The sequence below is a fragment of the Dendrobium catenatum genome, unplaced genomic scaffold (assembly GCF_001605985.2).
Source record: "Dendrobium catenatum unplaced genomic scaffold, ASM160598v2 fragScaff_scaffold_1061, whole genome shotgun sequence".
Lineage (NCBI taxonomy): Eukaryota > Viridiplantae > Streptophyta > Magnoliopsida > Asparagales > Orchidaceae > Dendrobium > Dendrobium catenatum.
The window spans coordinates 2,836,548-2,848,697 of NW_021319523.1; positions in this window are offsets into that span (position 1 = coordinate 2,836,548).

The following is a 12,150-nucleotide window of genomic DNA, read 5'->3' on the forward strand; positions in this document are numbered from 1 at the left end:
AGAAAATCAATTTCAATAATGGCTTGTTTGGCAGCAAAACAAGATTTTTAAGAGTACAAGTATTGGAGGTGTTTGTCTGGTGGAGGTGATTAAATAACTTTTTACAAACATTCTATTTCTTATCTTATAGAAGATTGAGCCAAATAGCTTGTGTCTTAGAGGATGCAATGAAGTTCAAGATGCGAAGCATTTGACGGTGAGATGTAAGAAACTAAATGAGGTTATCCTTCTTTTAAATCAATGGGGATTCATGATACCAATTGTCTCCTGCTTTGAAGATTGCTGGAATTGGATGAGGGAACTTAATCCATTTATGTTGAATCTTTTCTACAATATTGTTTATTTTATTTGAAAGGGAAGGAATGAGTTGGTCCATGGGAAAATTGAAAGAACTGGAGTCTTTATAGTAACCAAATCTGTCAACTATGCAGATGTGCACAAAGCTATTATGGAATTATTAAAGGAGGAATCAGTAGGTAACATTGTGTTATTGGTTCTCCTTTTTTAGTTTTAAATGTTTTTTTTTGCTTCTAAAAAAAAATACAAGCTATATAGACTTTTAGTTAGAACCCAACCCAATATGACCCATAGACAGGACATGTCATATTGTGCTGACTCGTGAAAGATTGAGCTTAACTTCAAAGTTTTGGAGAGTTTTTTATATTTTTTAATTAAACTAGAATACAGAGATTATAATTAACTTTTTATAAGCAGAAGAAAGTACTCTTTCACAAATTTCTCTTCTTTCATTTATCAATAAAATTTGTATACAACAACTACACACTAAAGTGCATGGCTATAGATGAAAACAAAGCAATTACATAACTTGACATGATTATAGCAAAATTTTAAAAATACATCTACAAACTTATAAGGATCGGATCCTTAATCATATACTACTCAACTAGCTCTTTCCCTTTCTCTAGATTAATAAATAGAGAGTAGAATAGGTGTGATGCCATATAGCTTAGCAGGTCACACACATTACTATATATTTTTAATAATTTAGTTATTATAAATTTAATTAAATTTAAAGGTAGTTTATAAGAAATTTATCTTACTAGGCATAATATTATATCTAAATAAGTAAAATAAGTCAAATTGCGCACAAAAGTAAATAAACAAGCACTTCATATGTAAGAGCAAAAAATAATATATTTTCCTCAATCATTTATATCACCCATAAAAAAATACATATTAGAATTAAGGGCCTTATGACTCTTAGTGCTAGCATATTAGAAAATAGGCCTTATAACTTTTAAATTCTTAGAATATATAAAATATTCAATAATTCATGCTTTTATGACTCCTTGTACATTCAACACAAGAACTTCACATCACAACACCATAAAATCACATATATTATTGAATTATTGTAAAAAATGTAAATAGACTATTTTTAGACATCAACATATTGTTTTATCAGTAAGAAACATATTCTACTGTAGAGAAGAATTTCATATTTTCAAAATTTCACTAGAATGCCAAGGATTGCTCATAACACTATTTTGATGTTTTAATTGAAATGTGACTTTAATTTTTAGGATATTTTTTTTTTTAAATTGGAAAAAATACTTTTTTTATTGGAAACGTAATTCGCCGGTTTTCGGAACTATATTTAATTAAAAAAAAGAAAATTAATATTATACCGAGCAAAAAAATTGTATTAAAAATAGATTAAAATATTAAATATGATGAATTTCTAAAAATTTTACTTATTTAACATTAATAAAATATTTATTATTTATTTATTTATATGTTATGATTATCATAAAATAAAATATATAATTTAAAATTATTGTTATTAATTAAATATTCTAATAATGGGACCCACACAGCCTCATCTAGCTTTATTAAAATCAAGTTGTTTTATGTCATCGTTCAGCTGTAGAGAGTAAAATCCTATGCAGCAGTAATCACTAGAAACAATAAAGGACAGTTGCTTTACACAAATCTCAAAGACAAATAGAGTAAAAAATTGGCTAGAGACGAGAACTTAACATAATCTGCCTCCTGGAGAACCGTATTCTTCACTCCAATCTTAATGGCCATTGATTTTGTTCCATCCATAGAATCTTTGAGCAAGAACAAAGTTTCAATAACTTTGAGCTTGACTCTTCTGATCGAGTTTGGATCAAATGAAATTCTTCAAATCTCTCTTTCTTCCCAACTTCTTTCTCCAATCAGATGATCACCTGTTTCCCTCTCTTTTTCGACTTTAATTGTTGTCATTTTCAATTTGAAAAAGCCGGAGGGAATGCGCTCCCTGCTTCTAGGCTCGCCCCCTTTAACAATTCATCTTTGAAACGAACCTCGCGGAACTTGCATTGTCTGGCAATTTTCATACTTGGTTTAACCAAAGAACAGACAACCCGATTCATCTAAGGCTTGATTATATACTTGTTAATGAAGCTTGGGTTAATACTTTCCTCAACACCTCTTATAAGGTGCTGGGTAGTTTAATTTCTGATCATTCTATGCTTATTCTCAAACCCGATAGTGATTCGAGACGCACTCCAAGATTAAAAAAGTGGGAATGTTCGAAATTATTGGAACAAATTCCTGGAATTTTGGGACTTCCCCATATATATTTTTGCTACCGCATCGCATCTCAAGTTAACCATATCATTTGTTTTTATAAAAAACTGAAACTGTTGAAAAAACGATAAAATCAAAAAAAGTGGGAATGTTCGAACCTTATTGCTGCTAAGTATGAGAATCTGGCTTTACGAGCTAGCTACTGGGCGAGCGCTTAGACTACTATGTCCAGGCAAGGGCTAGTTGTTTAGCTGGTGCGACCGACTGACATGTAAACAAGCAAACGACGAACGGATCGCGACCGCGATGGACGAGGCAAACGGGTCATTAAGGGTTGATTTTGGGTTTTCACGTTGACCTGAATCACACCCGTTTTTCAAATGGGTTGATCCGAATCCAAAATTTTCAGATAGAATTTTCGGGTCATGACAAATAATGACACCCTTAATGAGAAGACCGAGTCAAAATGGTAAAATCAATATAAAGCTAGAGAGATGCATAATCAATAGAGTGTGAATAGCGTTCAAGTCTAGGGTGGTTTAATATTATAACTATGAACCCACAAATAAGCATGGGAAAAAGAGTGCATTTAAACATGGCCATGTTGCAAAGCAAAAAGAAAAACTTCAGATTAAACAAGCAATTAAAAAATTAATATTATATTTATTTTATTCTATATTTATAAAATCATTTACGGCAATGAAGCAGGGAAAAGTGAGCACGTCTTTTAAAGCATTTAGATTTGATCTTTCATTGAGACTATCATCTGCAAATGTGAAGTTTGTTCTTCTAAGAAATTATTCGTGGAGTGCAAAGTGGCCAATTCATAACGTCAGCTTTTTTAGTAAAGTAATGTCTAATACGGAAGAAATTATATAGCCCAGCCGTATTTTGTTGAATCTGGCTGAGGATAAGAATGAGTCATTGACCATTTGACCTTGGGCTGGATGCGTGGCTCATCTTGATCTGTTGGTTGTTAGTTTTAATTATCAATTAAGAGGCCTTCGATTTGAGTCTTGCGTGTGTGATGCGTGTATAAATTTGTTTTAATTGGATTGCACTGGGAGCTGTCTGAAGAAGGCATCGATGGGAGACCGGACCAATGATCAGATCCTAAGTTGCGACAGAAGTTCGTTAAAGAAGGCATTGATGGGACATGCGTCGCTGCTTGAAGAAGAACCGGAGTTTGTGCAACAAAAATTTGTAGAGGGTGGCATCAAAAGATCACCAATAGATTGAGAAATAAAAAGAAGTTAGGATTTACGAGCTAGCTTGTGAGCCAATGAGTTAAGTCTCAATGAGCTCAAACTCCAGTTCATATAACATATGAGCTCCAATCTGAATGTGAGCTCAAGCCTGCTACTCAATAAGTTTGTTTGGGGAGTTCATTAATAGATTGAGTACCAGCCAGCTCACAAGCCAACTCGACTGAGTTATAGGGCTTAGTGATACATCAATAGGGTGGGCGAAGACTCGATTAAATTGAATTAAACCAACTAAGTATGTTTATTTGATTTAAATTGATTTACATTTTATCTGCTATCCAAACTGCATGCTTCATTTCATCCAATAAAAACTTAATATTTTTAATCATATTCCTCATTTATTTAGGCATTATGTTTGCTAATCGCTCCTCAAGTCTTTTTATCATTATTGAATTATTGATTCACTAGATGGCTAATCTATGTAATTTGCATGTCTCCACCATGATTATGATTGATTTAGGTTATCTAAGGTTTTGTTTGGGACGACTTTTTTATTGCTTTTTAAGACGGAGTTTTAGTACGAAAATAAAAAAATTTGTACTAAAACTCCGTTTTAGAAAGCAATAAAAAAGCCGTCCCAAACGAAGCCTAAGTCTTTGTTTGGGACGGGTTTCTTACTACTTTTTAAATCAGTTTTCTAGTACAAAAAAATTTTATTTTTGAACTAAAAAACTATTTTAAGAAGTAATAAGAAAGTAATCCCAATTGAAGTCTAAGATATGATTGTGCTAGATATCTTATTTCAAAAGCACTTCTCAAAGAGCCCTCTCTAGCGAGACTTCCAAGAATATCTTTTTAGAACTCTTTTGGAGGGTATCTCTCAAGAATTTCCACTTCGATAAGTCCTCTAAGCAATCTCAATAGCTTTAGTGCCACATTTAGGGCTGAGATTTAGCTTAAAGATAGGAATTCACTGAAAGATTGAATCAATTTTTGTCTCGAGTCGTATTTCGAAATTGGTCCAAAATATATGTATGTTTGTGTGTGAGGGAGGGTGATCATACTTAGTTTTTTTTTTTTTTTTTTTTTAAATTTTTTTTTTTTTTTTTGAAAACGTAAAAGATAAATGACTTTGAATAAACTCGATTCAAATTCGAACCCCTAGAAATCAAATCAATTTGAACCACAAGTCGATTTAGAGCTTATATAAGTTTGATCTGGTTCTAGGCCAACATTAGATCAACTTAAAATCAAATTATTCACACCCCCAACTTCATCTAATGAGTCTCTCAAATCATGAATCTTCCCAAACATGCATTTAGTTCAATTTCTAAAAGCATTTATTAAAAATATCATCAAAATATGCTAAATGCTATGGTATATTGAATATTTGTATTTATTGCAGAGACAAGGTGCCAACGTGCTCCAAAGAGCTTTATATCGATATTGATTGTCAAAGTGTGTAGCATACATCTTTATCATTTTACGTGCCACTCCTAAAGAATTTTAACATGTTACTAAGCAGACACATATTTATTATTTTCATTTTTTGTACTGCTTTAGGATATTTGCACCACCAGCTGCCCATCTATTCCATCCTTTTGTCACATCGTGTGATGTATCCAAAGCTTTGGACTTAGTACTTCTTTACACATTGTCGTAGATCATCTCCATTGATCCTTCATTGAGGCATGCATGATTTGCCTATAACAGCCATCCTTGCTTCACTAAGCCATTATCAATATAAAATCTTTAAGTCTCAACATCCAAATGCACTAAAAAGAAGAAACCAAGAATGAAACATCCAAGTTTATAAATAACCCATGAGTGATAAGCATTAGTCATCTAAAGATGGCTCATGTCATCACAAGGTCATAGGATCAATATTTTGAAGAGAGTGTAATGCTCATTTTGAAATATTAGATCTGAGGGCTAGAAAATCTAATAAGAAGCTAATGAAGGGTAATCCACTCCATGATCTTTAATCATGAGACTATGGTTTATGTGACCTCAACTAATGGGATGAGAGGATCTTATTTCAAAAGTTTCTAGCTCACATATCTAAGATAATTAATGGTTTCAAGAGATCCTAAGAATGGACATAATCTACTCTATAGTAGACCATGCCATTCCAAGGTCATGAAGTCCCATGATGTTAACACCTTAAGAGTGAAATGTCATATAAGTGAGCTACATAGAAGTGAATACCCCTAATTCAGTAGATCAAAAAAGCTAACTTGAACTTAGCCACCCCTATATGGTCAAATGTTTTAGACAAAGTCAAGTGGCAGCGACCATGAACATCATCAGATGGTAACTTGACTAATCACGTGCTTTAGACTATTTTTTTAATGCTCATTCTCAAAATTTTTAGCTCACAACAGTTATGTTTAGTCCAAATTAATCTTAATTAAGTAATTTCACAGTCTTATAAGCTTTGTTTATAATTTCATATGAAATTAATTAAACATTATAAGTAGAGTTTTTTTGCAGCGGTTCTAAAACCGCTCCTATCAACTGCTAACAATTGCTACGAAAAATTCAACTTTCTCGTAGTGAATTAACTTAATAATTATAATTGTGCTTATAAAAATAGGTCTAATACAAAAATATGAAGGAGTGGGCCATCTTGAAGTTAATAGCAACCACTTCATTCAATGATCTAACACATCTTTTTGTGAGAGCCCCTAATTCATAATCTTATACATAAGAGATTAATCTTAATATTCATGTTCATCCATAAAATAGTAAGTTTAAACAAATAAAATAGTGTAATATGTTACAATATTCACAAGCTTCATTTAAGACAGTTTTCTTATTATTTTCTATAGCAGTTTTCTAGCACAAATCTTTATGAAAGCAACAAAAAAAAAAAGCCAAAAGCTTTCCCAAACAAAGCCTTATACTTGAATCAAATCTCTATATATTATATATATAAAAAATTGATTACTAAGATCATATATGATCTTATTTTAAAAAAGAAGATTGGCCTTACTCTCTTTTTCTTAATAATATCTTTAACATGCAACCCACGTGACATGCTTTCTCTTTTAGGGTGCAAAGAGGAGCTTGAGGGAGCTCACTATTCTTGTGATATAGTGCATAATGAATCCTCTAATGGGGATGTAGGTAATTTATTGAACTACGATAATAATTTTTTGTGTGATATTGTATTCTTCAGCTCTCAAATCTCGTTGTCGTCATATTTTTTTATTGTCTTGCCGCTATGTTCTTATAATTTGTATGACAAATATTTTTTATTATTTAATTAATCTCCTGTCTCTAAAATTTTTATTGTCAAAAAAAAAAAAAAAAAAAAAAAAAAAAAAACAAACAACAACAAATTAATTAGATTACATTAATTTGAAAAATTGAAACAAATTTTTAAATATTTTTTTTCCACACAATAATTATTTAATCTTCTTTTTTTCAAAAAGGGAGGCAAATAATACAAATCTTAAATTTTATTTTTTTTTAATAAATAGTTTAAATAAGATGAGAATTACTTATATACTTACAAAGTATTCACCCTTAACTTGAAAAATTCTTCTTTGATTGAATCATATTTCAATTGGCCATTTAAATATTTTGGAATGAGAAAAATTCCAAAATTATGAGCATGCATGATCTCTTGAATTCAAGTATTTGTGTTGGCTATAGTCAAGTTATTGTCTTCATTGGAATAATAATGAAAATCATATATATCTTTATCATTATGTGCATTGGCATAGCTTTTATATTATTTTTTTCATAATATGGACAAACATATTTGTTAATTTAGTGTTTCAAAATAAGAGAAGGATTCGTAATTTTATTAAATTAGATGTATTTTAGATGAATATTCATATTTTATAATTTTATATATTTTTAATTAGTAAACTTCAATCTAATTCAAAATGAAATCTAATTGTATTTTTCTTTGAAAATTTTGAATAATTATTTTAATAAATTTGACATCTTCTTATGAAGGTGTTCTACTGTTCTTTGTATATGGCTCAAATATTTTTTAGAAAAATTTAGTTAAAATATTCCCTTTTTTATGCTCTTATTCTCTTACATTCAAAGATCTATACAAAATAAAATGTTTGATATTTAAAAATTTTGAGTGAAAATTTCAGCATATTTAATGGCTTGGATATATAACATCATACTATTGTAGATAGGAGATTTTTTTAATAAATTATTATTAAAAAATAATATTTTATATTTCCTATTTTTTGTAACTTGTAAAAACATATGTACTTTAAATACATTTCATTAATATTTTATTTAACATTTTTATTTTTTATAATTATGTGATGAAATTTTAGAAGGTTATCACTCACAACATTAAATGAAATTTTAGAGATTTTTACATTTTGGCATTGATGTTTTTTTTTCAATAATAGGTTTAGAGAAAACTTTTGGTTATAATTAAATAATTTTTAATGTAGCATAAATTAAGCAATTTAAAATATTTAAAGTTGTCTTATATCATTTAAATACTTGCAAATTAAAATAAAAAATAACTAACTATATAATAAAATTTTATTATTTTATTATGAATTATACATCATATTAATTATTTTCGTATGTATATATATAGTTTTAATGTTTATATAAGCTTTTTATGGTTTTTATTTGTAAAATTAATAATATAAACATATATGTTAATTAATCAATAAAGACAGGGCTAAGATTAGTGTAATTCATAATATTATATATAACACTAATTTTAATTTAAATATAAAAAAAAATTATTAGTTTTTAAAGCAGCTTTTAGTACAAAAATTTTTAGAAATAAAATAAAAATTTTATTTTTTTAAAAATAGTAAAAAAATTGTTCCAAATGAATCCTAAGATAAATTGATGTATTTTTCTATAAATGTTATTACGTGCTAGAATATTTATGGCAATAGTACCAAAGAGTTTGTTTTCTTAGTATTATACAAAGATTCAGTATACACACAGATAACAGAAGAGTTGCAAAAGATACATGAATTTTTATATGAAAAACTCATGAAAAGGTAAAAACAACAAAGCATGGCCCAATTGGAATAATTTCGCTATTATTTGTCATTGTTACAAATGACACGTTTCTTCGGGAGAAAGTGTTAGTACAATGGTGGAAGTTTAGGGTTTAGAGCATAGGAGCTATCTTTAAGTGATCGTTTATACGTTTATTTGCTATTACTCCTATGACTAGGGGATAATATAAATCAAAAAGTCTATCATAAATTATGGTGCTGAAATTGAGAGTCAAAGTTGGTGTTGAAGGGACACATCGATTTTCTAAGCAATAACATACATTGGTATTATAAAAAATGATAGGGGAGAAAGTCAACATGCGTTAGTATAATTAGGTGATAATAGTCAGAAGACTATAAGTCGAAGGTCTATAGTCATGCAATGTTGGTTGGAGGATCCTAGTCAAACGACGAAGATCGGAGGATCATAGTCAAACAAAGATGATTAGAGAATCGTAATTGAGTGATGATAGTCAAATGATCATAGTCTAACAATATAAGTGAAAAGACTGTAATTGGGTGACAATTCTCAGAGGACAATAATCTGTCTACAATGGTCAAAAGATTATGGTCGAGCAATGGTGGTCTACGGACCATGATCAGATGAAGGTGGTCAGAGAACCATAGTTGGGTGTAGGGCTACAATGAATTGAGTGTTCGACAAACTACTTGTGGCTTAGCTTTATTACATCTCATATATTCATGATCATTTATTTAAGTAATCAAACAAGTTTGAACAATTTTGAAACACTCGACTGTTAAATAAACATACTTGAACACTTATGCATTCAGCTTATTTAAGTTCATGAATAATATCAATTAAAGCTCATAAATAAGCTCAATATAAAACTCGTTAAGAAGCTTGATTAATTCTTTTTTATCTATATATTTCACATAATTTATATTTTATTATAATAAATTATTCATATTTTATAAAAAATTAATTACATTTTTTATGTTGTACTCTTTCAATAGAATGAATTTGTTTATGAATAAGTGATATTTGTTCTGTTTGTTGTATTTTTAGTTTAAAGTGTTCGGGAACAAGCATACTAATATGAAGAATCATTGGGTGATAATACATCTGGTTTATCGTAGCCCAATACATGATTGAATATTATTTTAATCGATCGAGGTCATATATCGTTCTCCCTTAACTTTTGATTGCAATAATTTAGATAAGATCTTTTAATCCTGAATCGGAACCCATTAGGGGACGTTATATTCACCTCTTGAGGTGATATATCATTCCTAATTGCATGTTCAATTTTAGAATTAGAATCCAACAAAAGTATATCCAAATTTTCTCAAAAGAAAATACAATTACAATTGATTTACACATTCCAATGAAGTTAGCAAAGGCACAAGCTCCTAACTACAAAAAAAAAAAAATGCATTGCAAAACCTAAAAAAGAACCTAACAATCTTTATCAATATCACTGCTCACGATCCTAACTCATTCCTTGACCTGAATCATTTAAACTATATATAATGAGTTAAACAGTCAACAAGTAATCAAAACTCTATCGCTACTTTTAATGCAAGGCAAAAGAATAAATATGTATGTTTTAATTCTAGCCAATATCAATCATCACTTTATATAAGCAATAAATTTTTTAAAAATTAATAATAAAATTAATATATTCAATGAAATCAAAAGGCATACGATAAAGAATATTATCACCCAATAAATCATATTAGTATGTTATGATATGTTGTATCAATATTAATGCAAATTTGAGTTATCAATCTGTCAATCAGTTTAATATACTATCAATGAGTTGAACGTACTATCAGGTAAATATTATCATGAGTATAATTATAAAAATTAAGACTAGACATACAACTTTAATGTCATATTTTTCTTATATATGTTATTTATCACAGCCAATAATCTATCAATCTCATATTATCTTTCATTTATTTATATTAATTATTTATTTTCACATGTGGTTTACAATAATTATTAAAAATTGTCACTCTCTACCCGTCGTGTAATTCAGTCAATCGTCACTCTCTACAAGGATAATATCACCAACATTCTATTCATAGGAAAGCCTGACAGCCCACCCTCATACGTAGCGTATTATATTTTAAGAGTCAACCCATATTCATTATAATGTTAGCAACCATCATTTTTTGCTTACATGCAAATATTATCTTTCAATTTAATCATTAAAAATTAAATATTTTGTTGTCAAAATGCTCATATTAATGAGATCTATCACATACCAAAAGTTATACAATGAAAGTTTTACCATTACAAAATTATTCTCATTTTTTTTTGTAAAGGAAATACACATTTGATCAAAAATATAAAATTATTAAAATTAGATATAGAATAAAAGTTTCTTACAGCTAGATGATTAAATTTTTCGATATGATCGACTATCAAAAGCTGTTCTACGATCTCTGAATCTTAGGTTTTATTTTCTCTCCCCCTCTCTTTTCTCTCAAATTTGTTTTTCATTTCTCTAATTCAACCAAACAAATGGAATTAAAAAGATTTAAGGAATTTGATTTTATGTTAGTGATTTGGGATATTTATATTAAAATAATAATATAATATTATTTAATTAGATAATTTAATCAATTATCAATATAAAATTCATATAAATTTTTTAGGGCTTTAAAAATTATAAAAAAAATCCATAAATTAGCTTATTTTATTTAGAAAATATTGGTGAAATCAGTTTTTAAAACGGACGTCTAACGATCTTAAAAATCCAACTTGTACTAACAGATGTCAATTTTTAAAGAATTTGCACAAATGCCAAAAAATTACATAAAAATTTTTATAATTAAAATACAATTAGATATATCTTATGGTGAAGAAAATTTAAAATTTGGCTTAAAATGTCTTCGAAAAAAAATTAATTTATTTTGGTTTAAATACATACTATTATATTGTAGTCGGGCAACTGTGGTTGAATGATCATAATTGGGCAATAATGATTGATGGCTATAGTTGAACAATGATGGTTGAGGATTCTAATTGAGCTAGGGTGATACGAGGATCGTAGTCAAGCTACGACAATCAAAAGAACCTAGTTGGACAAATGCGGATGCTGGATGGAGGACAATAGTCTGGTAGTATTTAAACGTAGTCGGGAGGTGGTGGTCTGAGGATAATAGTCGGTTAACAATGATCAGAAGGAATGTAGTGGGTGATGGTGGTTTAGCGACATTCATTAAGCAGTGGTTCAATGGTGGTAATCAGGGGATGGTCTTACGGCGGTTGTCAAGTGGTATCCTAACAATGACAATTGAGTGGTGGTCCAACGGTGTTAGTCATACAATGTTTTGAAGATTGTGGTTCTAATGGTGTTTGTTAGGCGATATTCCAACAATGATAGTCGGATGATAGTTTGACGATTGTTCTCTGGTGGAGTTCCAAGATT